This window comes from Ovis aries, chromosome 9 (assembly GCF_016772045.2).
Source record: "Ovis aries strain OAR_USU_Benz2616 breed Rambouillet chromosome 9, ARS-UI_Ramb_v3.0, whole genome shotgun sequence".
NCBI lineage: Eukaryota > Metazoa > Chordata > Mammalia > Artiodactyla > Bovidae > Ovis > Ovis aries.
Genome location: NC_056062.1, coordinates 83,294,022 through 83,320,588, shown reverse-complemented (window position 1 = coordinate 83,320,588; position 26,567 = coordinate 83,294,022). Strand labels below are relative to the sequence as shown.

At 44.2% G+C, this 26,567-nt stretch overlaps 1 long non-coding RNA gene across 2 annotated transcripts; it reads right to left on the bottom strand.

The window, feature by feature from the left end:
* Positions 1-948: 948 nt before the first annotated feature.
* On the bottom strand, positions 949-19,133 carry LOC105610886 (uncharacterized). Of its 2 annotated transcripts, XR_001435149.4 has the most exons (3): positions 18,800-19,133; positions 18,401-18,494; positions 949-2,948 (listed from the first exon to the last, which is right to left on the bottom strand). It is a non-coding gene; the product is annotated as an uncharacterized LOC105610886 (long non-coding RNA). The 2 variants fall into 2 exon arrangements; XR_009595010.1 differs by lacking the exon at positions 949-2,948 and having other exon boundaries at positions 16,674-18,494.
* Positions 19,134-26,567: the final 7,434 nt, after the last annotated feature.

Genomic DNA, 26,567 nt, shown 5'->3' with positions numbered 1-26,567 from the left:
TTTCTCAATTGTTATCATTTACTAAACACCATGGGAAATAGATGGGGAAACAGTGAAAACAGTGTCAGACTTTATTTTGGGAGGGCTCCAAAATCACTGCAGTTGGTGATTGCATCCATGAAATTAAAAGACGCTTACTCCTTGGAAGGAAAGTTATGACCAACCTAAGACAGCACACTCAAAAGCAGAGACATTACTTTGCTAACAAAGGTCCGTGTAGTCAAGGCTATGGTTTTTCCAGTAGTCATGTATGGATGTGAGAGTTGGACTGAAGAAAGCTGAGCACCGAAGAACTGATGCTTTTGAACTGTGGTGTTGGAGAAGACTCTTGAGGGTCCCTCAGACTGCAAGGAGATCCAACCAGTCCATCCTAAAGGAGATCAGTCCTGGGTGTTCATTGGAAGGACTGATGTTAAAGCTGAAACTCCAATACTTTGCCACCTGATGTGAAGAGTTGACTCACTGGAAAAGACTCTGATGCTGGGAGGAATTGGGGGCAGGAGGAGAAGGGGACGACAGAGGATGAGATGGCTGGATGGCATCACAGACTCAAAGGACATGAGCTTGAGTGAACTCCGGGAGTTGGTGATGGACAGGGGGGCCTGGCGTGCTGCAATTCATGGGGTCGCAAAGAGTCAGGCACAACTGAGTGACTGGACTGAACTGAAGTTTATTCTAGAGGACCAGAGTACATTTTTTCATATAAAATGCATTATTTTAATGGATTAGCTCCATAAATAGTACTGGGTATACTATGTTTACCTTTGGACTCTTCTACATGAGTGAAAAGTAAGCTTCTATCTTCCCTAAGCCTCATTATTTGGGGATTTTTTTTTTTCTTATTGTTCTGTTTTGTACACTCTAACTTATTCCTAATTAATACTTCTTGGGAATCCATATGAACTGTGTTCCTGCTGAGGAATGTAAATCATTATGCACAAGTTCTTCTTAAAATATTTATTTAAAAAAAATGAAAGATGATTGTCTGACTTACAAAGTAGTGGGTGGTTTATCCTAATAGATTTTTTGAAATTGTATGGATCCCTTCACGATTGTTCAGTACTGACTCTGAGAGGGTCTCTGTACTGCATGAGAGGAAGTAGGCAGAGAAGAGAAATCCCCTGCTTTGGGAGTACCTACCGTCTAGCTCCGGAAGCAAATGTGTAAAAATCAAACTGTGAAATACAGTAAATATTATAATAGAGATGTAAAAGTGTTACAAGGACAGCTAAGAGAACAATTAATTCTTCATGGAAGGATCCAGACAGCTTCATGGAAGTAGCATCATTTCTCCTGTGCATCTGTAAGGATTAACTAGTGCTTTATGAGGACTAAGTAAAGTCACAAAGTAAAGAAAAAGCCCAGCAAACAGTCCTGTGTGGCTGCAACACATGGAAACTAGAGAGGATGACGAGATATGTCTGGAAAGGGCCCAGGAGCCAGATCCTATCATCACTGACGCCTCCCTAAGGAAACTCAGGAAAACTGTTGGTGGCTGGGGTGTGATGGGTGATTTTCTGTGTCAACTTGGCTAGGCCATGAGGTGCCCAGATATTTGGTTAAATATTATTTCTGAGGGTGTCTGTGAAGGTGTTTCTGGATGAGATGAACTTTGGAACTGGTGGGCTGAGGAATGCAGATGGCCTTCTCTGTGGTGGTGGCCTCATCCAAACTAGTGAAGGTCTGAAGAGAAGAAAAGGCTGAGGAAGAGAGACTTCTCTCTCTGCCTGTCTACGAGCTGGGACATTGGTCTTCTCTTGCCTGTAAACTGGGGCTTACATCATTGGCTGTCCTAGTTCTCAGGCCTTGAGACTCAACATAATTGTGGGACCCAGTTCCTTACAACAAGTCTCATTGCACACGTGCACACACACACACACACACACACACACACGCACACATGTACCTGCCCCATTGGGCCTATTTCTCTGGAGTAATCTGACTAACACTGGGGTAGGCCTGTCACCCTGTCCTTCTCACTGGCTTCTCTCTTTCCCAGTGACTTGGTATTTCTAGCCAAGTTGTCTTTCCAACATTTACCACAGCAGGCCTGGCCCTCTCTTGATATTCTCTAGCTTCTACCTACTTAGGGTTTCCAATTGTTTTCAGTTGCTCAGTCGTGTCCGACTCCTTGTGACCCCATGGACTGCTGTACGCCAGGCCTCCTTGTCCATCACCAACTTCCAGAGTTTACCCAAACTCATGTCCATTGAGTCAGTGATGCCATCCAGCCATCTCATCCTCTGTCGTCCCTTCTCCTCCCGCCTTAAATCTTTCCCACCATCAGGGTCTTTTCAAATGAGCCAGCTCTTCGCATCAGGTGGCCAAAATATTGGAGTTTCAGCTTCAGCATCAGTCCTTCCAATGAACACCCAGGACTGATCTCCTTTAGGATGGACTGGTTGGATCTCCTTACAGTCCAAGGGACTCTCAAGAGTCTTCTCCAACACCACAGTTCAAAATCATTGATTCTTCAGCATTCAGCTTTAAGGACCAACTCTCACATCCATACATGACCACTGGAAAAACCATAGCTTTGACTAGATGGATCTTTGTTGGGAAAGCAATGTCTCTGCTTTTTAATATGCTGTCTAGGTTGGTCATAGCTTTCCTGCCAAGGAGCAAGCATCTTTTAATTTCATGGTTGCAGTCACCATCTGCAGTGATTTTGCAGCCCCCCAAAATAAAGTCAGCCACTATTTCCACTGTTTCCCCATCTATTTCCCATGAAGTGATGGGACCAGAGGCCATGATCTTTGTTTTCTGAATGTTGAGCTTTAAGCCAACTTTCCCACTCTCCTCTTTCACTTTCATCAAGAGGCTCTTTAGTTCTTCTTTGCTTTCTTCCATAAGGTTGGTGTCATCTGCATATCTGAGGTTATTGATATTTCTCCCGGCAATCTTGATTCCAGCTTGTGCTTGCTCCAGCCCGTTTCTCATGATGTACTCTGCATAGAAGTTAAATAAGCAGGGTCACAATATACAGCCTTGACGTACTCCTTTTCCCAATGCCTACTCTAGTGTAAAAAGTCCTTCAGACTCTACCCCCAGCCTACTGGTTCAGCCTTCTTTCCTCTCTCTCTCCAGTACCAACATGACCATTTAAACCAGTTATGGTCTCATATCCAAGTCTATGCCCCAACCAGTAACACTGAAGAAACTGAAGTTGAATGGTTTTATGAAGACCTACAAGACCTTTTAGAACTAACACCCAAAAAAGATGTCCTTTTCATTATAGGGGGCTGGAATGCAAAAGTAGGAAGTCAAGAAACACCTGGAGTAACAGGCAAATTTGGCCTTGGAATGTGGAATGAGGCAGGTCAAAGACTAATAGAGTTTTGCCGAGAAAATGCACTGGTCATAGCAAACACCCTCTTCCAACAACACAAGAGAAGACTCTACACATGGACATCACCACATGGTCAACACCGAAATCAGATTGATTATATTCTTTGCAGCCAAAGATGGAGAAGCTCTATACAGTCAACAAAAACAAGACCAGGAGCTGACTGTGGCTCAGATCATGAACTCCTTATTGCCAAATTAAGACTTAAATTGAAGAAATTAGGGAAAACCACTAGACCATTCAGGTATGACCTAAATCAAATCCCTTATGATTATACAGTGGAGGTGAGAAACAGATTTAAGGGTCTAGATCTGATAGATAGAGTGCCTGATGAACTATGGAATGAGGTTCGAGACATTGTACAGGAGACAGGGATCAATACCATCCCCATGGAAAAGAAATGCGAAAAAGCAAAATGGCTGTCTGGGGAGGCCTTACAAATAGCTGTGAAAAGAAGAGAGGCAAAAAGCAAAGGAGAAAAGGAAAGATATAAGCATCTGAATGCAGAGTTCCAAAGAATAGCAAGAAGAGATAAGAAAGCCTTCTTCAGCGATCAGTGCAAAGAAATAGAGGAAAAGAACAGAATGGGAAAGACTAGAGATCTCTTCAAGAAAATTAGAGATACCAAGGGAACATTTCATGCAAAGATGGGCTCGATAAAGGACAGAAATGGTCTGGACCTAACAGAAGCAGAAGATATTAAGAAGAGGTGGCAAAAATACACGGAAGAACTGTACAAAAAGATTTTCACAACCCAGATAATCATGATGATGTGATCACTCATCTAGAGCCAGACATCTTGGAATGTGAAGTCAAGTGGGCCTTAGAAAGCATCACTATGAACAAAGCTAGTGGAGGTGATGGAGTACCAGTTGAGCTGTTTCAAATCCTGAAAGATGATGCTGTGAAAGTGCTGCACTCAGTAGGCCAGCAACTTTGGAAAACTCAGCAGTGGCCACAGGACTGGAAAAGGTCAGTTTTCATTCCAATCTCAAAGAAAGGCAATGCCAAAGAATGCTCAAACTACCGCACAATTGCACTCATCTCACATGCTAGTAAAGTAATGCTCAAAATTTTCCAAGCCAGACTTCAGCAATCCATGAACCGTGAACTCCCTGATGTTCAAGCTGGTTTTAGAAAAGGCAGAGGAACCAGAGATCAAATTGCCAACATCCGCTGGATCATGGGAAAAGCAAGAGAGTTCCAGGAAAACACCTACTTCTGCTTTATTGACTATGCCAAAGCCTTTGACTGTGTGGATCACAATCAAACTGTGGAAAATTCTGAAAGAGATGGGAATATCAGACCAGCTGACCTGCCTCTTGAGAAATCTGTATGCAGGTCAGGAAGAAACAGTTAGAACTGGACATGGAACAACAGACTGGTTCCAAATAGGAAAAGGAGTACGTCAAGGGTGTATATTGTCACCCTGCTTATTTAACTTCTATGCAGAGTACATCATGAGAAATGCTGGACTGGAAGAAATACAAGCTGGAATCAAGATTGCCGGGAGAAATATCAATAACCTCAGATATGCAGATGACACCACCCTTATGGCACAAAGTGAAGATGAACTAAAAAGCCTCTTGATGAAAGTGAAAGAGGAGAGTGAAAAAGTTGGCTTAAAGCTCAACATTCAGAAAACAAAGATCATGGCATCTGGTCCCATCACTTCATGGGAAATAGATGGGGAAACAGTAGAAACAGTGTCAGACTTTATTTTGGGGGGCTCCAAAATCACTGCAGATGGTGATTGCAGCCATGAAATGAAAAGACGCTTACTCCTTGGAAGAAAAGTTATGACCAACCTAGATAGCATATTCAAAAGCAGAGACATTACTTTGCCTACTAAGGTCCGTCTAGTCAAGGCTATGGTTTTTCCTGTGGTCATGTATGGATGTGAGAGTTGGACTGTGAAGAAGGCTGAGCACCGAAGAATTGATGCTTTTGAACTGTGGTGTTGGAGAAGACTCTTGAGAGTCCCTTGGACTGCAAGGAGATCCAACCAGTCCATTCTGAAGGAGATCAGCCCTGGGATTTCTTTGGAAAGAATGATGCTAAATCTGAAGCTCCAGTACTTTGGCCACCTCATGCGAAGAGTTGACTCATTGGAAAAGACCCTGATGCTGGGAGGGATTGGGGGCAGGAGGAGAAGGGGACGACCGAGGATGAGATGGCTGGATGGCATCACGGCCTCAATGGACGTGAGTCTGAGTGAACTCCGGGAGATGGTGATGGACAGGGAGGCCTGGCATGCTGGGATTCATGGGGTCGCACAGAGTCGGACACGACTGACCGACTGAACTGAACTGAACTGAACTGATGGTCTCTGAGCATTTGTGCCTCTTACACCCACTGTTCCCATTGTCTGGAGGGTCCCTGCCCCTTTCTCTCCCTGGCTAGTTAACCACTGGTTAGCATCCGAGTGCCACCTCCTCAGGAAATCCATCCCCGATTCCCCAGAGGTACGCAGCTGAGCCCCATTCCATTCTGTGCCTCCCTTCATTGTGACAGGCATTCCATCACACTGTACTGGTTCATGTAGTGTCTATTTCTACCAATGGACAAGGCTTCTCAAGGGCATGAACCATGACAGTTTAAGTTTTGGATCCTGAGGGTCCAGCATGCAGTAAGGACCTGAGTCCCCAAGTGCTGAAACATCTGGGCATGAACATCTGGATAAAAGGATAGAAGAGGCAAAGAAAGTAAGCGTGACAGTATAGACCCCAGTTTTCACAGCTCATCCTCCTCTTTAAATGTCCTATTAAATGAACATCTCGAACTCCTTTCCTGTTAACGTTTTACACTGTGCTCCAAAAATGGCCAATAATCAACTTTGGGATTGTTTTCATAATGTTTTTTTTTCTTTTATTTTTTATCAAGTTTCATCTAGTTTCCATTTGGGCTTGAAGAACCTTGGCTAATTTCAGACACTGCTTTTCTCTCTCCTTCTCTCTTCTTATGCTATTATTTTGTACTAGAGAAATTTCAAGAACTCATTCTGGTGTTTTGGGGACATTCAAACATAGCATTGCTTAGTGTAAAGTTAACATTTTAGGGAAAGCAGAATTTCTGAAAAGCATCCTTTGATATTTTGAGAAAATGCATGTTGGAAGTTTTAAAATTCAAGCTCTATAACTTGTGCCAGAGTGAGGAAGTTATGCTTTTAATGAAAGTTGGAAAAATAAGAAATCAAGATTAAGGAGCAGGCAAATTTCTTGTGAGTATAGGATCTTTAGAAATTGCAGCAGGGGCAACAGAAATTGGTTTAATGATTTTAAAAGCAACACTAAGACTGAAAAATGTTTTTAACATTCCCAGCACACAAAAAGAGTTGGCCTCAATGTTTTGCTGCTGAGCAATTGGGAAAATGAGTATTTCCATTGTGGCCAAAAGCCTACACATTTCCGTTATGACTCATCTCAGGTCTGAACTCTAAAACCCTGACAAGCAGAAGAATGGGGAAGTGCCACACCCTCATTTCCAGTTAATTCCTGTCAATATAAAGTCAGACACACTTCAGGGAAAGTTTTGTCCTGAGTTCAGAATGTATTTTCTAGGGCCCTTGATATTTGGGGTAGAATAATTTTCATCTCTAAATTTTTTAAAAAATGGAGACATGCTATTGTATGTAAACAAACAGCACCAATCCTTGACACATATACCCCTTCTTGCTTTCTATACTGTGGACTGATATAAACATCAGTATCCTGACCTTGGGGAAGTAATTAATATTTCTGACCTTCATTTTCCTCATCTGTAAAACAGGAACAATATCCGCCTCATTAGTTTATTGCCTGAGTTAAATGAGTAAACATATGTAAATAGCTTAGCACACTCATTATTCAATAAACAGTAGCTGTTGTGGTTGTTGTTGATATTATTAGCAATATAATGGAAAGAACATTGGCCTGGAAGGAAATCAGAAAAACCTAAGTTTTCCCAAAGTAACTGCTTAACCAATAATCTATTTTAAGCCATCTTTTCTCATCTTAAAATGAAGAGTTTGGCCCAGAAAACTTTCCAAATTTAGTATTTATGACTCTATGAATAAACTGGTCAGAATAGTAAAGTCCTCTCAGCTCTATCCCTTGAAGTTCCTGCAACTTTCCTGAAATATTCTTCAACCACATGTGAGTTTTGTGTCTGAAATTCCTTGGAGCTCTCATGTCTGAACTCCATGCTGGCCAGTTCTATGTGCATGCACAATAGCTCTGCAGAACTGCAGAGGAAAGAATGTTTAAGGTAATGATTTTTAAATCCAAGGACATAATGTTTAGAAAAGCTTTTAGTGCCAGTGGGTACACAGATAACATTCAGACTTGTCTCCAAGAGATACTGCTCACTGTCATTGAGAGTGGAAGGTCGATGCCTTTATGCCACAGTCCTTGATGAAATTTAACCATTTTAACTTGGAAGCAAAGAAATTTTCCCCGGGGGAAATAAAGTTCTCCACAATGACCCCGGGTGAGGGCAGATAGTCATAACAGCATAATAACCGCCTCTTGCAGCTGCCTCTAGAAAGCCCTTTGTTATACATTATGGCCTTCCACCCCAACAACAACCATATAAGGTAGATATCGATGGTCATGAGTTTGAGCAAGCTCTGGCAGTTGGTGATGAACAGGGAAGCCTGGCGTGCTGCAGTCCATGGGGTTGTAGAGTCGGACATGACTGAGCGATTTAACTGAGAGATGCAATGATTATTCCCATAGCTAAAATAAGGAGGTAATATCCAGAGAGGTTGTATGACTTCCTTGGAGTTGCATGGCTCACTGGGCATGTGCTATGCCAGAGAGAACTGTGGCTCAGTGGGCATGTGCTATGCCAGAGAGAACTGTGGCTTACTGGATGCGGAAGGCACCTAGACACCCCCTTCCAATTGCATCTGAAATGCAGTGATTCTGTCTTCCCCACTGGTCTTCTTGGAAACTGGCATCTCCGTCAGACAAAATTAAGCAAAGCTAAGACTTTATTTTTGGGGGCTCCTAAATCACTGCAGATGGTGATTGCAGCCATGAAATCAAAAGACGCTTACTCCTTGGAAGAAAAGTTATGACCAACCTAGATAGCATATTCAAAAGCAGAGATATTACTTTGCCGACTAAGGTCCATCTAGTCAAGGCTATGGTTTTTCCTGTGGTCATGTATGGATGTGAGAGTTGGACTGTGAAGAAGGCTGAGCACTGAAGAATTGATGCTTTGGAACTGTGGTGTTGGAGAAGACTCTTGAGAGTCCCTTGGACTGCAAGGAGATCCAACCAGTCCATTCTGAAGGAGATCAGCCCTGGGATTTCTTTGGAAGGAATGATGCTAAAGCTGAAGCTCCAGTACTTTGGCCACCTCATGCGAAGAGTTGACTCATTGGAAAAGACTCTGATGCTGGGAGGGATTGGGGGCAGGAGGAGAAGGGGACGACCGAGGATGAGATGGCTGGATGGCATCAGTGACTCGATGGACGTGAGTCTGAGTGAACTCCGGGAGATGGTGATGGACAGGGAGGCCTGGCGTGCTGCGATTCATGGGGTTGCAAAGAGTCGGACACGACTGAGCAACTGCACTGAGCTGAACTGAAGGTCTACTTTGGTAGATCAAAGAAGGGTCTACCGGATTGGCTTCCCAAGCAGGTGTGCTGGAGGAGTGCAAAGGGCAAGAGGTGGGGAGACTAGGCCCTCCTTCTTGTACGTATATCATATAATCCTGGTCAGTACACGCTTTTAAAAGGGCTGTCAAACAACTTGCATTCCAAAATGCACAAAAGTCACCCACAGAGAGTCACACTCAGTTCAAAAGCAGTCATTTAGGACATTTAATGGATAAATTTATCTGCTCATTATAAAGGAAAAACAGCATTTTATTAATTGAATAAATCAAATGCTACAAGAAGAAATTCAGGTTCATGTACCAGGAAGAAGATTAATCTTGACCTGTTCATAATTCTGCTTAGTCACTTCTGCAGATAGAAGATAATGGCACACAATTCGCCTCTCTGCTTGGGTTTGAAAATGAAATGATTCCCTTATGGCTTGTCTTTCTCACATTGCTGAGTTTGCCCTGTTCTCCCTGGACTTGGAGTGGAGAGCAGTGGCTGACAGGTCTAGGGGTGGTGGTGGGCTTGCCCACCACTTACTCTGTAAAAGGATTGCAAACAAGTCTTGAGCCTTTGAGAAGCTGGACTCAATGACCCCAGAGGGCCCTTCCAGCCGGAAAGGCAGAGATGTTCCTTTCCCCTCCCTGGGAATCGGCCAGCTGAGAGTGTCCAGATCATCCTTTAGCTTCTGGCAAGGATCGTATAAGTCCCACAAATAAAGAGAGAGAAAGATGAAACCCCCAGAGAAACTCACCCTACTCCCCCTCATCTTGTCATAGTCAGGCCCACAGTCTGATGGGCTGGTATGCATATTTCGTTGTTTGCAAGTAGGTCTCTTAATTCCCCAGAGGGGGCAAGATTAAGGACAGGCAGAATCATGGCTCAGCTTTGTCTCCCAAGGTGCCCACCCACATGTGAGGACCCTCTCAGTGCTGTGAGGCCCAGAGGTGCACAAGAGTACGCGTGGCTCCACAGTTGGTATATCCCTGAGCCCACTTAACCAGCTTGCCAGGAGTCGGGATCCCTTTGTTCCAGCTCTAGAGAAAGCCCTCAAGCTGGCTATTTTTCACTCCTGGTTTCAATCTGTTCATCTTTGCAAAGCCTGATCTAAAGGCATCTGAACAAAAAGCCTACAGCAAGATTGGGAACATGCCACTGTCAACCAAGGGGCAAATTTTCAGGGAATGTTGATGTCCGCTTATCCAGGACCAACTCTAGGCAGGAGCGGTCCTGCACTTAACCTTGAAGAGCTGTGAATTCTGTTCCCACTTTACAGCTGAGGAAATAGACTCGGATGTGTAGGCTACGTTTACATGGGTAGTAAAAGCCAGAGGCGCCTGCCTTTAACCACTGAGCAGCATTGTCTCTGGAAGTACTAGAAGAAGGATCAGAGCTTCCGACTGGAGACAGAGCTTCCGAAACTTGAGACCGGCTCATCAGCATGCTTGAGTGCCTCTTCATTCACTTACTTTCTAGCTGCCTCCCCATCCACTCAGAACGGTACCCTATATGCTACAAATGCAATAGCCCCGTGACTCCTCTTAGAGACTTTAGGAAATAAAACATGGGCAAAACCTGGAAGGAAGAAAGTTTAAAAGATTCATGGGGTATGATGGGGGTCGGTATCAAAATGTGTGTGCGTGTTTCATGGGGGTCTTGGGGGTCAGTGTTAAAGTGTGTGTGTGTGTGAGCCTGCAGTAGGAGCTGGCCTCTGTACACACAAGGCAGGGAGCAGGCCCTCCCTGGCCTCCGCAGCTCCAGTGAAGGCTGCCCAGAATAGCCTTGGCCTGGCTCTGGCCTCATCACATTACAGAACAGCATCTCCATCCCTCCGTCCTCCCAGTTGCTTTTCAGCCTCTCAGCTGTCCTTTCTCTCCTGACCTCTCCACCTTTGCTGTGGATTAGCTCCCCGCAGCTAGATGGGTTTGTACTTCCCCAAACCGAATCCCAGTTCCTCCCCTCCCGCTCGCCAGCAGCGCCTTTGGATGTCTGCTCTGGTTTCCGCCTCTGGTCTTTGAAGCACCTGCTGTGCCTGCTCTCTTCCAAGTTATTAAGCAGAGGTGTTAACTGAGGACAGCCTGGACCGGGTCTCTGGCTTGATACCTCCCTGGAGGCAGCTCCTAGCTCGTCCCTGCGATGGGCACCAACACGCCAACGCTTAGCTGCTCAGGCGTGCTCTGAATCCCCAGCTCTGCCAGCTGGCTAGTGCTTTACTTCCTGAGTCTCAGTTTTGTTATCTGTGTTATGGGTACAGTAATTTCCTCCTCAAAGACTTGGAAGTAGTTAATGAGATAATGGTATACAATACTCAATATGTGACAGCTACTGAAAAAGTTCCAGCTATCATTGATGGATTCATCATTACTTGACATGCTCCTCACCACTCAGGTGACACAGATTTTCCTTCATTTCCCTGTCCTTTCTCCAGTACTACAGTTAAAAAAAATACATCATCTCAATAACCTTTACAAAGGGATGTTATCACCCCAGTTTATAGGTAAAGAAACATCACAGACAGGTTGCACCACTTTCCCAAGGTCGCATCGTGTGGTAAAGGCAACTGGGATACATTAGTTCCATCCCTGACTCCTTCAGGAAATGTTTACTGGGAGCTTCTGGTGTCAGGAACTTTGTTAGGGGTTGCAGAGACTGTGGTAATCAGACATGGGCCTGAGCGGGGACCCAGACAAATGGGAAAGCAGTCAAGTACTTGGATAATGACAGAATAGTAGACGAAGGTATCAAGACAAGGAGCCAGGGACCCAGGGCACCCCCCAAGTAGTAGGGCTCCAGAGCCCGTGGCTTTTTTCATCACCTCGGAGTTGACACACTGCAAACTGGACTGTGTCCTGGGGTCCGGCACGATGGGGCACATTGGGGGAGAGAGTCGTTCAGACAGGGGACAGAGGGAGCAAGCTAGGAAACCCCATGGGGCAGGCGGCCTCATTCGAGATGGGCTCAGAGGCCAGGGCTTCGGCAGCAATTCTGAAGGCCACTCACCCTTCACACCCTCCAGCAGCCACCTTTCTTCAAGGACAAGGAGACCCTCCCCTGGAGCCCCCTGAAGACCATCTTTCTCAACTCTTTGGCCAGAATCACATCATAACCCTGCGGAATCACCACGATTGACTTAGGACAGCAAAACATACTCATAGGCTATGGTGGGGGGGGGGGTGCCCTCTGAAGGCAAAAGCCAAACGGGGGTTCTGTTAGCAATGAGGAGGGTCTGTCTAGTAGGTGACTGGCCAGTGGTCTGCTGCAGCCATCCATTATTATTAGTCTTATTTTGGTTTTTGATTTAAACGTTTGGATAATTTTTCTCTCCTGTGTTTTGGTCCATGTTCCTCCTTTTTGGTGACTGGGGGTGTTGAATGCCCCCAGTTCACTATTCTGAGCATCATTTTTCTTTTTTAATTACATTGAGTTCTAGAATTAGGAGGCTTTGAAAAATGGACTGAATTGATACTGGTTACTGGGCTATATTTTGGAAGGCACATTTTGGATAAATTACCAACCTTGTCTGATTTATCTTTTAATTCTGAAAGCAAAGTGCTGAAAAATGTGATAGTTGCTCAGTTGTGCCCGAATTCTCCAGGCAAGAGTACTGGAGTGGATTGCCATTTCCTTCTCCAGCTGAAAAATATTGCTGGCTAAATTGCCAGCCTCCCATTTTAGTTGTTTGGCCACTGGTTACACTCATTTGGTCTTCTAACAGCCTACAGAGTAGGATGAGGACTAGAACCTCTAATTAGGATCAGACAGGTGGAGGGACTTTTGTAAGGCCACTATAGCAAGCTTCAGGCTTCCTGGCCTCAGACTTGTCACTAATTACAGGGTGATGAGCAAAATAGTCTGAAAATGACTATGGCAGCTCACTCTGGTTGCCTGGCCAACGAGGTAGCAGGCCTCAGAGAGGTATTTCAGCAGAAATGCTATATCCCAGCTCAGTTTCCCATGAGACCAGTAGCATCCTTTCCCGGCAGCATCCTGTGGACCATGGCTGCTGGCTTTCCCAGTACCCCTGTAAACAGCTGGCCCCCCAATCCAGAATGCCTTGATCAAACTGCCTGAGTTTTCCCCCACTGACAAAGCGGCTGTTTTACACTTGCTTTATAGAAAAGGCAAAATAAAGAGAGACACTGTTCCTCTATTGGAACGTAAACCCACACTACGTTTCTTACATAGCATCCTTGCCTGTCTCTCTGTGGGACTGTGGGAGGCAGGGAACCTGGTCCTCTTTCTGTGTAACCTGCCTTGTAAGTTTTCCCTTTCCCCAATAAAGTAAGCAAGTGTTAGTCGGTTAATCGTGCCCAACTCTTTGCAGCCCTCTGGACTGCAGCCCACCAGCCTCCTCTGTCCATGAGATTTTCCAGGCAAGGATACCAGAGTCGGTTGCCATTTCCTTCTCCAGGGGATCTTCCCAACCCAGGGATCAAACTCCAGTCTCCTACACTGCAGGCAGATTCTTTACCGACAGAGCTACAAGGGAAGCCCTTCCCCAATAAAGCCTATTCCTTAACCCAAACTGGGTGAGGTTGTAGAATTCATTCCAAACCTGATGCATAGTAGGTGGTGACTCAGAAGGGACCCAACTTGTGCACAATTCAGACACTTGCTTTTTTTATGTAGGTCGGAGGAGGGAAGTGCCATTCACTTCTCCCCACAAGTGCAAAGCTATTAATATAACAATGCATTAAAAAAACTTGTGCAAAAATTATTTCATCCTTATTTAAAATTTATGCTTTCAAGTTATATGTATGTCGTACAATATATAAATGTATTCATTTAAGTCACCCTAACTTTCTTTTGCAACAAAATAGAGTGTGTATAAATAAATATATATGAATAAGGGGGTTATATGTTATTCATCATTTTATCTAAGACTTCTATGTTCTTTCTGCTTTCTCTTGTCCCCACACGTGCAAAACATTGACATTACTTTCAACAAAATCCGAGCCCCGGCTCTTGGCCTGAGTGTGTTAAACCCTGCAGCCAATAAAGACCAAGATCACACACACACACACACACACACACACACACACACACACACACACACCACTCATTTATTCTCTGGCAGCAGTTCATCAATGCCATTGTGAAAGACACTTGATTTCCCTAGTGATTCTAAATACTGAGATTCTAGGGGCATCTGGGAGCATTATCCTCCCCAATTCCTCTGATTCTACAACTTCTCTCGTGACTCCACGGAAGTGACCTAAGACAAAGCAGTTTTTAGCAAAAGAGCAGGTTTCTCAGTGAAGTATTAACCGCCCTCATGGGCGGATTACTTTGGAACGGTCTCCAACTTAATCCTCTTCTAAGTCCTCGCCTATTTGCAGATCTGCCTCTGGTCTTAGCCCCTTCCTGAAGTCTCTCTCTGACTGAGGGCTCCCACATCTCCCTCTCTAGCCCTTGTCGCTCATATATCAGCATGGCTTATACATCATCACTGAGTAACACATACAAACTCACACACTGGCTTAAAAACAGGAGCGGTGACTTATACCTGAGCATAAGTGTGGAGTTCCCTCAGTGTCCTCCAGTTCATCCAGGAAAGGGTGTCTCGTGTGCTCTTGCGAGTAAATCTCTAGTCAAAGCTATGTATCCAGTAATCATGTATGGATGTGAGAGTTGGACTATAAAGAAAGCTGGGTGCAGAAGAATCAATGCTTTTGAACTGTGGTGTTAGAGAAGACTCTTGAGAGTCCCTTGGACTGCAAGGAGATCCAACCAGTCCATCCTAAAGGAAATCAGTCCTGAATATTCATTGGAGGGACTGATGTTGAAGCTGAAACTCCAATACTTTGACCTGCTGAGGCTGTGAGTCCCTCCTGCATGTTCCATCAAAGCCTGTGGCATTGGCCTGGTTGCCATCCCAGGCCAATTTCCTCTCCCACGTCAGCTCTGGTCCAGGAGCAGACTGGGTTCAGTCCAACATGGCCCCCATCCCCAGAAGAGACCAAAATGTGGAAACTCCCTTCATCCTCTAAATCCCCTTGTCTTCCCTAGAAACTTCCCTGAAACTCTGTTCTTATTACTCCAGCCTCTTCTCCAGGTCTCGGGGACAGGTCATGGGGACAGGGTTGGGCCACCTGAGGGACAAATAAGGGCTGTACTGAGGTGGAACCTCCCCCATCACTGACTTAATGACCTTGAACAATCTTGAACTCTCCTGTCTCTTTCCTCAAGATGAATTGTCACTTCCTTTAGGAGTGGGCTGGGCAATGCACAGTGGCCCATAACTCTCTTCCTTTCTCAGGCAAGACTGAATACTAGGGAGATTTCAGCTGATGCTATCAGGATGGCACCACAGTTTCCAAATAAAAGCAAATGGAGGCTACTTCCCTTTTGTTGTTCCTTTCATTGAGAGGTGGAGCCTTATCTCTTCACCTCTTTTCACTTGAGCCTGGCCAAATGGTTGGCTTTGGCTAATAAGAAAATTTATGACCAATCTAGACAGCATATTAAAAAGCAGAGACATTGCCAACAATGTCCATCTAGTCAAAGCTATGTATCCAGTAGTCATGTATGGATGTGAGAGTTGGACTATAAAGAAAGCTGAGTGCAGAAGAATTGATGCTTTTGAACTGTGGTGTTGGAGAAGACTCTTGAGAGTCCCTTGGACTGCAAGGAGATCCAACCAGTCCATCCTAAAGGAAATCAGTCCTGAATATTCATTGGAAGGACTGATGTTGAAGCTGAAACTCCAATACTTTGGCCACCTGATGTGAAGAGCCGACTCACTGGAAAAGACCCTGATGTTGAGAAAGATTGAAGGCAGGAGGAGAAGGGGATGACAGAGGATGAGATGGTTGGATGGCATCACCGACTTAGTGGACCTGAGTTTGGGGAAACTCTGGGCGTTGGTGATGGATGGGGAGGCCTGGCGTGCTGCAGTCCATGGGGTCACAAAGAGTCAGACACGACTGAGCAGCTGAACTCAACTGGATGACACATTAGCAAGGGTGACACAAACAGAGGCTTGACAAGAGCTGTGGATTGGGATCTGCTCTCATTTGCTCCTCTTGGAACCCAGTGGCCCGTGGAAAGCCTGGGGTGGCCTACTGGATGCTGCAGACACTTGTCGCAGTTGCCTCTGAGCCACAGTCAACCGCTAGATATGCAATGAAGCCATACACGTTCAATCAGCTCTTGGCTGAACTGCCAGATGAACTGAAGCCACGTGAGTGAGCCGAGGCAGGACCAGCAGAAGCAGCACCTCGCTGAGCTCAGTTCAAGTTGCCAACACCCAGAATTGTGAACTACTCAGGGATTTTTTTCTTAGCCAAAACACACGTTTTGGGATTGTTACACATCATTAGTTAACTGACCTATTAATGGAAGGGCAGAAGAGGGAATATACAACTGATGGAATAAGTATCCACAGCTGATGGATTAAAGAAGATCTAAGGTCTTTTTCAGATACTGAAATTCTAAGATTCGTTGAGAGGATCTCAAAGTCAATAACAAGTAAAAGGCACATAATTTAAATTTACAATTTCAGACCACATCTGTTCTTCCCTGTGTTTTATATTATAAATCTCAGAGATACACAATGTGTGACCATAAAGAACTATGACTGATAATCACTACAGTGATCTCATTACTTCCTTCCCATGCCTTGCTTTGCTGCTGCCAAGGCAGGGCCTTTTCTGAGTTGTGGACTTTGTAAATGTTTACTTCACATGATTCATGTCTCAATCTTGGATAAAAGCTATCTGCATCAGAAAAAATGAGTTGAGACGCATGAATTAATCTTTTAATAAAAAGATATTGAAATCACTTGCACAGTCACACACAGCCATAAAAGACTGCAGCCACTGAAACACTAAAGGAAATTACCTCCAGGCTCCCATCCAGGACAATGCAATTTCAGCAACTAAGGCAGAAGCCTTGAAAATAAGAGCTAACACCAGAAATGCTGACAAATCCATAACGCCCATTGCTGAAGAGCGGCAAAGGAAGACCAGAGTAATAAGGACGCAGTGTGAGTTCCAAGTGTTTTTACCTGGCACTGACAGCAAGTGACAGAACCTGCTTTCATAATGACAGTATAATTAAATCACCCATGGTTTATCCAGATGATTTCTGAAAGCCAGGGAAGAAAATAGCGCAATTGGATTTTGGAGAAGATTCCCTTTGGCTGACGTTTTTGTTTCATGCCCACAAGTCAGAGATTTCTAATAGATGGGACACAGCCCTGCCCTGGTTTACACATCTGGCATCCACCTTAAGTCACGTGCGGGGAGACGCAGGAGGGAGGCAGACGCAGCTTTGTGCATCAGTCACGCTGAGGACTGTGGGCCTACAGCTCTGGGAAAATGTCCTCTTTCAACTCTGCGATCAGTGCCTTCCCCTCCTGCGGCTGTGACACAGTTTTCTCTTTGAAGCACAGAGACATCAGGAGACCGTTGGTGGTTCTCATCTCGATTTACGCTCCCCCTACCCTCCTCCACTTGCCATCCTCCGCCCCCTGCCCCCAGCCCACCTCCTGGGCCTCAAAGAGAGTCCTCCTCCAGACACGCAGGGCTGACCCATCACGAGGCACGGCCACCCTTACTCATTACAGAACATTCTCTCTTCTTATCCTGCCTTTTTTTAGCCTGAAGGACAAAGACAGAGAGAGGAATCTTGATTTTCCTTGTTAGTCTGCTCCAGCTGGCAGCCTTGCCAATCTCTAATATCAGTTGTGATGTGACAGTTATTTTTTTTTTAACTCTAGCATCTCACTTTATGCAATTTTATGGGTAACAGGATGGGAATTCAGCTTAGAAAACTTTTAACAAACAATCATTCAACAAATAAAAATGAGGACAAAAAGGATGACTATGACAAGCAAAATAAAACAGCCCCTGCTATGCCAAGAACATACACGAATCATGTTTCCAAGGGACACGCTTCTTATCTGTTTAATAATGATCTGGAACCTCCTTCTCATCACGTCTCTCTTGGGCTCTTTAGTTGCCCAAAGCTGACTCATGTCTGAACTTAGAACAGTGGACACCCAGAGCCTCAGACTCTGAGCTTCAGAAGGGACCTCAGTGTGCGTTCTGGTTGATCGGGTCCACTGCGTCCCCCACACATGTTGGGAGTTAGAGAAACAAGAATGAAGGGGTTATGGGTTGAACTGCATTCCCTGAAAAATGTGTCAAAGCCTTAATCCCCCAGCACTTGTGGACGCACCCTTATTTGGAAACAGGGTCTCTGCAGATGTAATCAGGCTTCAGATGAGATCATTAGGGTGGCCCCAATCCAATACTAACTGCTGTCCTTCCCAGAGGAGGAGGGATCCTGGGACAGACACAGAAGAGGAGAACACCATGTAACAGACAGAGGCAGAATGCGAAGGGCTGCAGCTGTGAGCCCAGAGAGCCAAGGACTGCTGGCAACCCATCCGAATCCAGCAAGAGGCAAGGAAAGATGCTCCCCTCCGGGTTTCAGGAGGAGCCTGACCATGCCGATACCTTGATTTCAGACTTCAGCCTCCAAAATGGTGAGATGAGTGAGACATCTCTGTTGTTTCAAGCCACGTGGTTTGTGACGCTTGTTTCAGCAGCCCTAGGAAACGGATACAGAGAGTTAGGCAAACTGCCCATGATCCCAGGGCGGGTGATGCCTGAGGACACACCAGAGCACAACCCTCATAAGTCCCACTCCAGAGTCAGTCCACTGATCTGGCCTTTATTCCTCTGAGGCATCACAGCTAAGTTGTACGCACGTGTGTTTTCTTACATCCTGTTTTTGTTCCGGATTTCCCTCAAATAGACTTCCCTTGTCTCTCCCTTTTTTTGCTTTGAAAAACTTGAAACAGAAAAGTTGAAAGAGTAACACAAGGAACACATGTTTCCTACACCTGGACTCACCGATTAACATTTTGCCGTGTTTGTTTCTCTCTCTCCATGTTTTGGGAGCCCTTGTCTTGAGCCCTTGAAAGTTGCAGACCTCAGGACATTTCATACCTAAAATATTTCAGCACGAATCTCCTGAATTCTGAATTCTCCTGACCAAAGACATTCTCCTTCAGAATGCTCAGAGGCAAAGAATTTAGCATCAAAAGGATAATCAAACACAGATTATATTAAAGTTTCTCCAATTTGCCCCCAAATGTCTCTTATAGATATTTTTTTCTTCCTCCCCTCCCTTTCCCTCCACTCTCTCTCCTTCCTTCAGTGTCCTTCAGCACCATATCCCCCAGCTGCCAGGTCTCGTTGGTCTGTTTCAATTTAGAGCATTTACCCACGGAGGTTTTTTCCTTTTTTGGTCTGGCTTTCATAATGTTGACATTTTTGAAGAGTCCAAGCCAATTGCCTAACAGAATGTCCTACCATCTGGATTTGTCTGCTTGTTTCCTCATGATCGTATTCAGTTTAACCATTTGCTGGTACGAATATTCCCAGGTGAGGCCAGGCACTTTCCACGGCATCTCAGGGAGAACCTCGAGGCAGTCAATAACTCCTGTGGCTGAAGATGCTGGGTTCACTGGTGATGGTGGGGCCCGTCTGGTCTCCCCACTGGAAAGGTACCATTCTTTTCCTGTAGTCATTAGTGAATTGTCTGTGGGGATATTTGAGAGACTTGTCCTTAACTACTTAATACGGTACATCCAGAGTTAACAACAAATGCTGACTTGGTATTAGATGTCACTCCACAACTGAAATGCAATACCTAACATGCCCTGCTTGATTTACCACATGCTTTTCGTTAAGAGTTGAAGGGGGGGTTAAGGTTAAAACTAATCCTCCTTCTTTACAAACCGCCTGCCTACGGAAATCTGATGGTCATTCTCACAGTTTCACCAACACTTACACTATTATCCAGATACTGGCCTCAGGCAAGATTTCTGACTACCTAAAATTGACATTGAAAGTTAAGAAGGCATACCGCCCCCCTACCCCCAAAGTTAACTATATCAACTTGTTAGGTAACCTCAATGCTCAAACCTGAATATTGTGTTAGGTACATGAAAAATTTGTTTCTCAGCCCATCAGTATCGCAATAGTCCAAGTATCATGGATAACACAGATCTTACATGGCTACACTTGTGGCAGCGTGGTATTTTCCTTGTTGGCTATCACACAGGACGTGAACTTGAGAAAGCAGGACAAAAATAGATCTCCAAAGCCATGTCAACCATTTTTGAGAGGTCAAAACTCCTCATGGCTTTAATTGAAAGTTACTGCTGTGGTAAGTAGTGTAACAGAAAAACACACCTATGTCTCTGCATGAATATTAAGCAAGGTGATTACGAAACATCAGCCACCAAGGCCACCCTCAGGGACTTCGTAAGCCACTATAGGTTGGTTCTGCTGTGAATTTCCTGTGGAGTTTTTTCTGCAGTGATTTCCCCCCTGGATTGCAGGTGCCATGAGAACAGGGGTTTGTTTGGTCCTGTTTGTCCTCCAGTATTCACAACGGTGGGCCTCCCCCATGGCTCTGCGGTCAAGAATCTGCCTGCAGTGCAGGAGCCACAGGAGACACAGGTTCGATCCCTGGGTCAGGAAGATCCCCTGGAGGAGGGCATGGTAACCCACTCCAGTATTCTTGCCTGGAGAATCCCTTGGACACAGGAGTCTGGTGGGCTACAATCCATAGGGTCGCAAAGAGTCGGACGCATACTTGCAGAACGAACAGTATCTGGGTGTCCAACAATTACTGGTTGAATGAATGAATGACTCAAATAGCGCTCATCAAGGTTAGGTCAATTCAACACTTCTAAGGAACCAATGAAACCTCGTGGACCTTTTATTCTCTTTTTTCCCTTAATTTATTTTTAATCGGAGGATAGTTGCTTTACAATGTTGTGTTGATTTCTGCAGTACAACATCATGAATCAGCTGTAAGTATACATGTGTCCTCTCCCCCTCTGTTTTAATTACAAAATTTGGTGCTAAGGTGTGGAAAGGGCCCTTCTTAGCTTCTCTATCTCAACTTCCAACAGCCTAGCTGGCCATTTCAGGGTGGACACACTGGGTCACAATTCTACCTCTTGAAGCCCATGTTTTTCTCTTTTTTAAACAAAATAGGAACCAGAAAGGCCACAGAATATTCCATCATCTCATCCTCTCTTGTGTGTTTATCTCCTTCCAATATATCCATTACTGGGTTGCTAAAGGTCATGGGGAGAGTGAAGCCTGTGGATTATTAATAGAATACATAATTCACTTAAATAACATTTTTTTCCTCCACATGATTTTGTCTAAAAATATTGTGACATAAAATTTTTATTTATCTCCTTTAACATTTGAGAGTTAAGCAAAATAAATGATCTGCCCTATAAACATCATTTCATTGTTGTTGTTCACGTGCAGATGCTTTAGTTTCAAGGAAGCTGAAAGAATCAACCAGTGCACGTGATCACTTGAATCAGGACACTCCAGACACAGACACGGGAGACAGCGCAGAGCCAAGGAGAGAAGGGCCAGGAGAGAGGCTCTCCTCTCAGGAGCAAGTGACAATAATAAAAATTTAAATAGAAGAAGAATAGTAATAGCTTGTGCTTATTGCATGCTTATTACTTCTATTTACATCAGCCTTTGGAGTAAGACTATTATTTCCATTGAAGAGGAGAAAATTAAAGCTTAGCAAGGTGGTGACTTGACTGCAGTAATGAGTGAGCAAGAATTTGAATCCTCTGACTTCAGAGCCTCTTACTTGACCACACACAGGGCTGCTTCCAAATGCACAGTAGAAGAGCCTGCTGTTTACAAGCGTTGTCTTGCAAATTTTCAGGGAAATCTTTGATCATTTTTTAAAGCATCTATGCTGGAAGGAATCCTGTAAGATCACTGCCCCAGAGTTCAGATAGGGAAATCCCTATAGTATTCTTCTTAAATCTGATACCTTTTGATATTATTCAGCCCTTTTATCATCTTTGTCATTCTCCTTGAATCCCTCTTCAAAGATGATACATTCCCTAAAATTATGGATATAGCTCAACTCCTGAGAGGCATCCATTTGCAAATAGATGAAAAGCTTTGCCACTGTAGGTGAGATGAACAAGGTAGACTGACAATGTGGCAGGTTAAATATTCCGTTACCACTGACCTGCTCAGACACACAGACACAATGGCTCACTCTTCTGTCCCCTGGTGAAAACTCAGGGGAGAAAAGGGGCCCATATATACAAAGGTTACTTTTTAATCCAATACCTGGAAAGAAGTAGAGGTTTACAATCATCAAGCTAAATCTTATCTAAACTTCTGAAGATTTTATACAGAGGGGTGAAGGTTGAGGGGATGGGGGTGTGAATCCTTCTAAAACCAGTATTCATGTTGGCAACAGCAGCTCTCCAAAAGTACAGTTCAAATTCTGCACCACTGTGGGTACTTTTTTTTTCTCTTACACCCACCCCCCTCCACATTCCCCCAGACACATACTAGAAAAACACTCAAAGCCAGTGTTTAAATGCAAGCATACATTTTTTTCTTTCTCACAAATTAGTTTCCCCTTAATGTAGGTATTGTTAAACCACTGACAGGCAAGCAGCAAGAATGCCTTTACATGAGTATCTCTTTCTTCCAACCCCGGCACAAATATAACCATCCTCACAAGGGCTTCTAGCCGTTTAGGTTTCAAGGACCAATAAATGAATGCATACAAGAAAATTTGGATGATGCTAGGTTGCCAAGTTTTATTTTGCAATGAAAGAAAACAAATAATAATATATATTATCATCATGTCTTCATGAAGTGAAGGACATCACAGGAAAAAGAATGTCAATACATAATTTCATGCTAAATTAAGATTTTTTAAATCTTAAAATTAGCTTGTGGAATTTTGTTTTCTTTCTCATTCTGCCACAAGTCAGTGAAAATTCTCTTAGAGACTAGCACTGGTCTTGAGACCAACATTTGGGGGCCACCAATCTAAGAGAGGTCTTTCCTGGTAAAATCTTCTTCCTCTACCACTGGGCAGAACTAATCCCCTTCTTTCTCCTCAAGCATTTTGTGAATACTTCTGCTATCTCACATGGTTTCATAATTGTTCCTGTTAATATTTACCTAGCAGCTAGACCACAAGTTTTTAAAGGCGCAAAGACTGTGTCTTAGCTTTTTAGCCACTTAGAGAATATAGCACAAAGCCTAGAACACTCTAAGAGAATTTAACAAATCAATTTGTACCTAAATCAGTCAAAACTAAAGAGAAAATTCTCTCCCTAGGCTAAACCGATCATCTCATTTGCAAACTGGCATACCACAAAGTTCTGGAGGGAGGTCACAGAGATGTACAGGAAGTTATAGCAACATTCAAATACCACGGGCGCACAGCGATGGCTTGCAAATTTTAATTGAAGTTCAACACCACTGTTCTGAAAAACAATCTCAGGAAAGAAATCAGTTTGGGGCTATGTTTAAACATGGAGAGTGACATCAATTTATACATACCTCAAATGAATATGGAATTTCCAGATACAGAATAGAGTTAAGAATCAAGAGGTAGGGCAATAGTCCACAGCAGTTGAGATCCTCTCTGTTCGTTTGTCCAGGTGGTTTACTGGTGAGTCATGGGTCTGAGGTCTGAATACCAAACACTGAGCCGGCAGTTTCCTGAATCCAGGAAAACAACACGTCCTTATTTATTACCCTGACAAAATGTGGCCACGGATCAACAATGCCGTAAAAAATATGTTCCATAAAAATATTTTTATAGATTTTCTCATTACACTAACAAATGAGGGGTGGAATAACCTTATGGGGGGGAGCAGAATCACTAAAAACTTCCATCCTTTATATACCCATATCTCCCATGAAGCAAAGAATATAAAAAGTGGGAGGAACTACAATTACTATCAATTGTTTCTTGCACTACCAAAGTCAGAGGCTGTCAACCTATATAGTGTCATGTTAGCTATTACTCTCCACTTCTTAGTGGGACCCGACAGTTAGATCATTTGGTGTTGTCTTCTGGATTAAAATCAGATTTACTTTTAGCAGCAATTAAATAGTTATGAGGCAATACAAAGCTTTACGGATGGAAATGTGGCAGCATTGGCAACTTGTAAGCAGGATCAGAAGAAATCTGAAACCCATAGCCTCCTCACTTGCTGTGCTCATTCACCTGTTCTTCAAGCTGGAAAGGGGGGGGGGAATCAAAGTAGTTCTGGGGACCAAACTTGAGCATATCCAGAGCCAGTGCTTTTGTAGAAGCAACATCCCGCAGGCTCAGCTATGCTATTTCCTCCCTGCGAGTAGCGGCTTCCAAGATGGCCTCCAGCGATCCTATCCCTGGGACTCACACCCTTGTGGACTCCTTTCCCTTTACCTGGGTTGGTTTGTGTGACTGGTGGAAGATGGGAGTGATCATCACTTCTGAGGTTAAGTTATAAAAGACTTTGCCGCTTTCAAACAGTTACAGCCCCAGCAGATGGCTCAATTGCAACCCCACCAGCCCCGGAGCTAGAACTACCCAACTGAGCCGCTCCCAGACTCCTGACCCTCAGGAATCAACTGAGAAATTATGTGTTTATTGGTTTAAGCTGCTAGTTTTGAAGGGGATTTGTTACCTGGCAATAGTTAAGTAGTACACCCACTGTGATCTCGAGCAAGTTAAATAAATTAATTGAGCCTCTGCTTCCTTATCTGTAAAGTGGGGACTGACGTAAATAGAAATATATTTGTAATTATTGTCCTTTGTTTTGGAATTTAGGACTGCCTTCAGAGATACATAAAATACAAGGCAGCATAAATTAAAAGAGGAGGAGGATAGAAAAACAAGGGGAGGGAAAAAATAAGAAACAGGAAAGAGGCTAAAAAATTGTATATTACACATAACTAAAATTGGGCCACAATTCTGGATCTGAAACTTAGCATAACTCCTTCAACTTCCTCCTGCCTCTGCCAACCACACCACACACACAAACACACACACACACAGGGTCATGTGTTAATTCCATTCAGGGTCCAAAAATTTAAAAAAGAAATTCAGCTATTTAGAGACACATAATTATCCTTAGAGCTACTGTGAACGAGAATTTTCCTTGGGCACTCCCTAAAGCAGATACTGCCTGGGGTACAAGCTGAGGCCTTCAAATGAGGGATAATTTAATGAAGTGGGATGATGCACACAGTGTATCAGGCTGGCCCATCCTAGGGCTTGTCCAACAGTGCCTACTGTTAATACTACCATTCAGAGTAGAATTTTTTCAGTACTACAGCTCCTCTCCAAGAGGAGAGGAGAGAAAGATTCCTGTTGGAAAGATTCCTTGAAGAAGGAAATGGCAACCCACTCCAGTATTCTTGCCTGGGGAATCCCATGGACACAGGAGCCTGGCGGGCTACAGTCCATGGGGTCTGCTCTCCACAGACTAAAACTCTTGACTTGCCATTCTCATCAACATTAAAAATAGTCCATTTTCAGCCACGAACTTAATGGAAACAGTTGCAGGAAATCCTGGATATTCCAAATAGTTTCTCGTCTTCCTTCCATTGCACTAAGAAGCTCAGTGTACATAACTGTCTGCCCTCATGTTCACAAGCTGTGGGCCTCCCCTTTAAACCCTTTCTTGTTATCTCACTACCAAGTCTTAATGTTTTCAGTAATGTCTCTTCCCATCTGATTTCCTTTATATTTTTGCTGCTACTTCCTAGTGCTGAGCTCTGACTCTTTACTCCCAGATGTAGGCAAGAGCCCTGTATTAGTCAGTTCTGGCTGCCATAACAAAGATATTGATACAATAGCCTGGTCAGCTTAAACAGGAGATGCTTATTTCAGTATTTCTCACAGTTTTGGAGGCTGGGAAATCCAAGAGCAAAGTGCTGGCTGATTCTGCTCCCTGATGAGGGTGTTTTCCTGGCTTGTAGATGGCTCCCTTCTCCATATGTCCTCATATGGCAGAGAGAGACAGAGAGGGAGAGAAAGCTCCCTGGTGTCTCTTCTTAGAAGGGAGCTAATCCCATTATGAGGGCCCCATCCTCATGACCTCATCTAAACCCAATCACCTCCCCAAACCCCTACCTCCTAATCCATCTCACTAGGAGTTAAGGCTTCAAGATAAGAATCATGGGGGACATTTCAGTCCATAGCAAGTCCCCAGAGCCAAAATGCATAACTGTAAGAGCACTCTTTCTGTCTTCTTTCATAAGGATTTAGTCAAGCATCGGCCTGGGTTCAGACTGCAGAATGAGAAAGCCTGACATCCTTAAAATTAAAGAACCTTCAAGAATCAAGACCCAACCTTCTGCCCCAACTCTAATTCCTGTACTTCACCCAACGTATTTCTTCCACTCTCTCGCTCCCTCTTGTCTCTGAGCTTTTTCTGTACTGTGAAACCTAGGATGCAACACCGCCACCCTCTTTCTGCAACTGATTCCATTCTTTAAACCTAGTTCAAATCCTAGCTGAGAACTGAGAGTCTGAGTTGGAAGGACTAAAGATCACTCTGTCGAACCCTTAATCTCATTCATGCATCTATTTGCCAGACCAACATTCATTTTGTACCTTCTGAGCCAAGTTAAAATGATAGATTCAGACCGGAAAGAAGTCACGAGTTGCACAAGGAGACTGGAATGCAAATGATTACAGTGTAAATACAACGTTCAAGGCCTGAAGGAGTGTTTTGGGAGCACATTCTTTGACACTTGTCGATTCTATTTTAATACCTCCAGGGACAGGAAACTCAGGTAGCTCATTCCA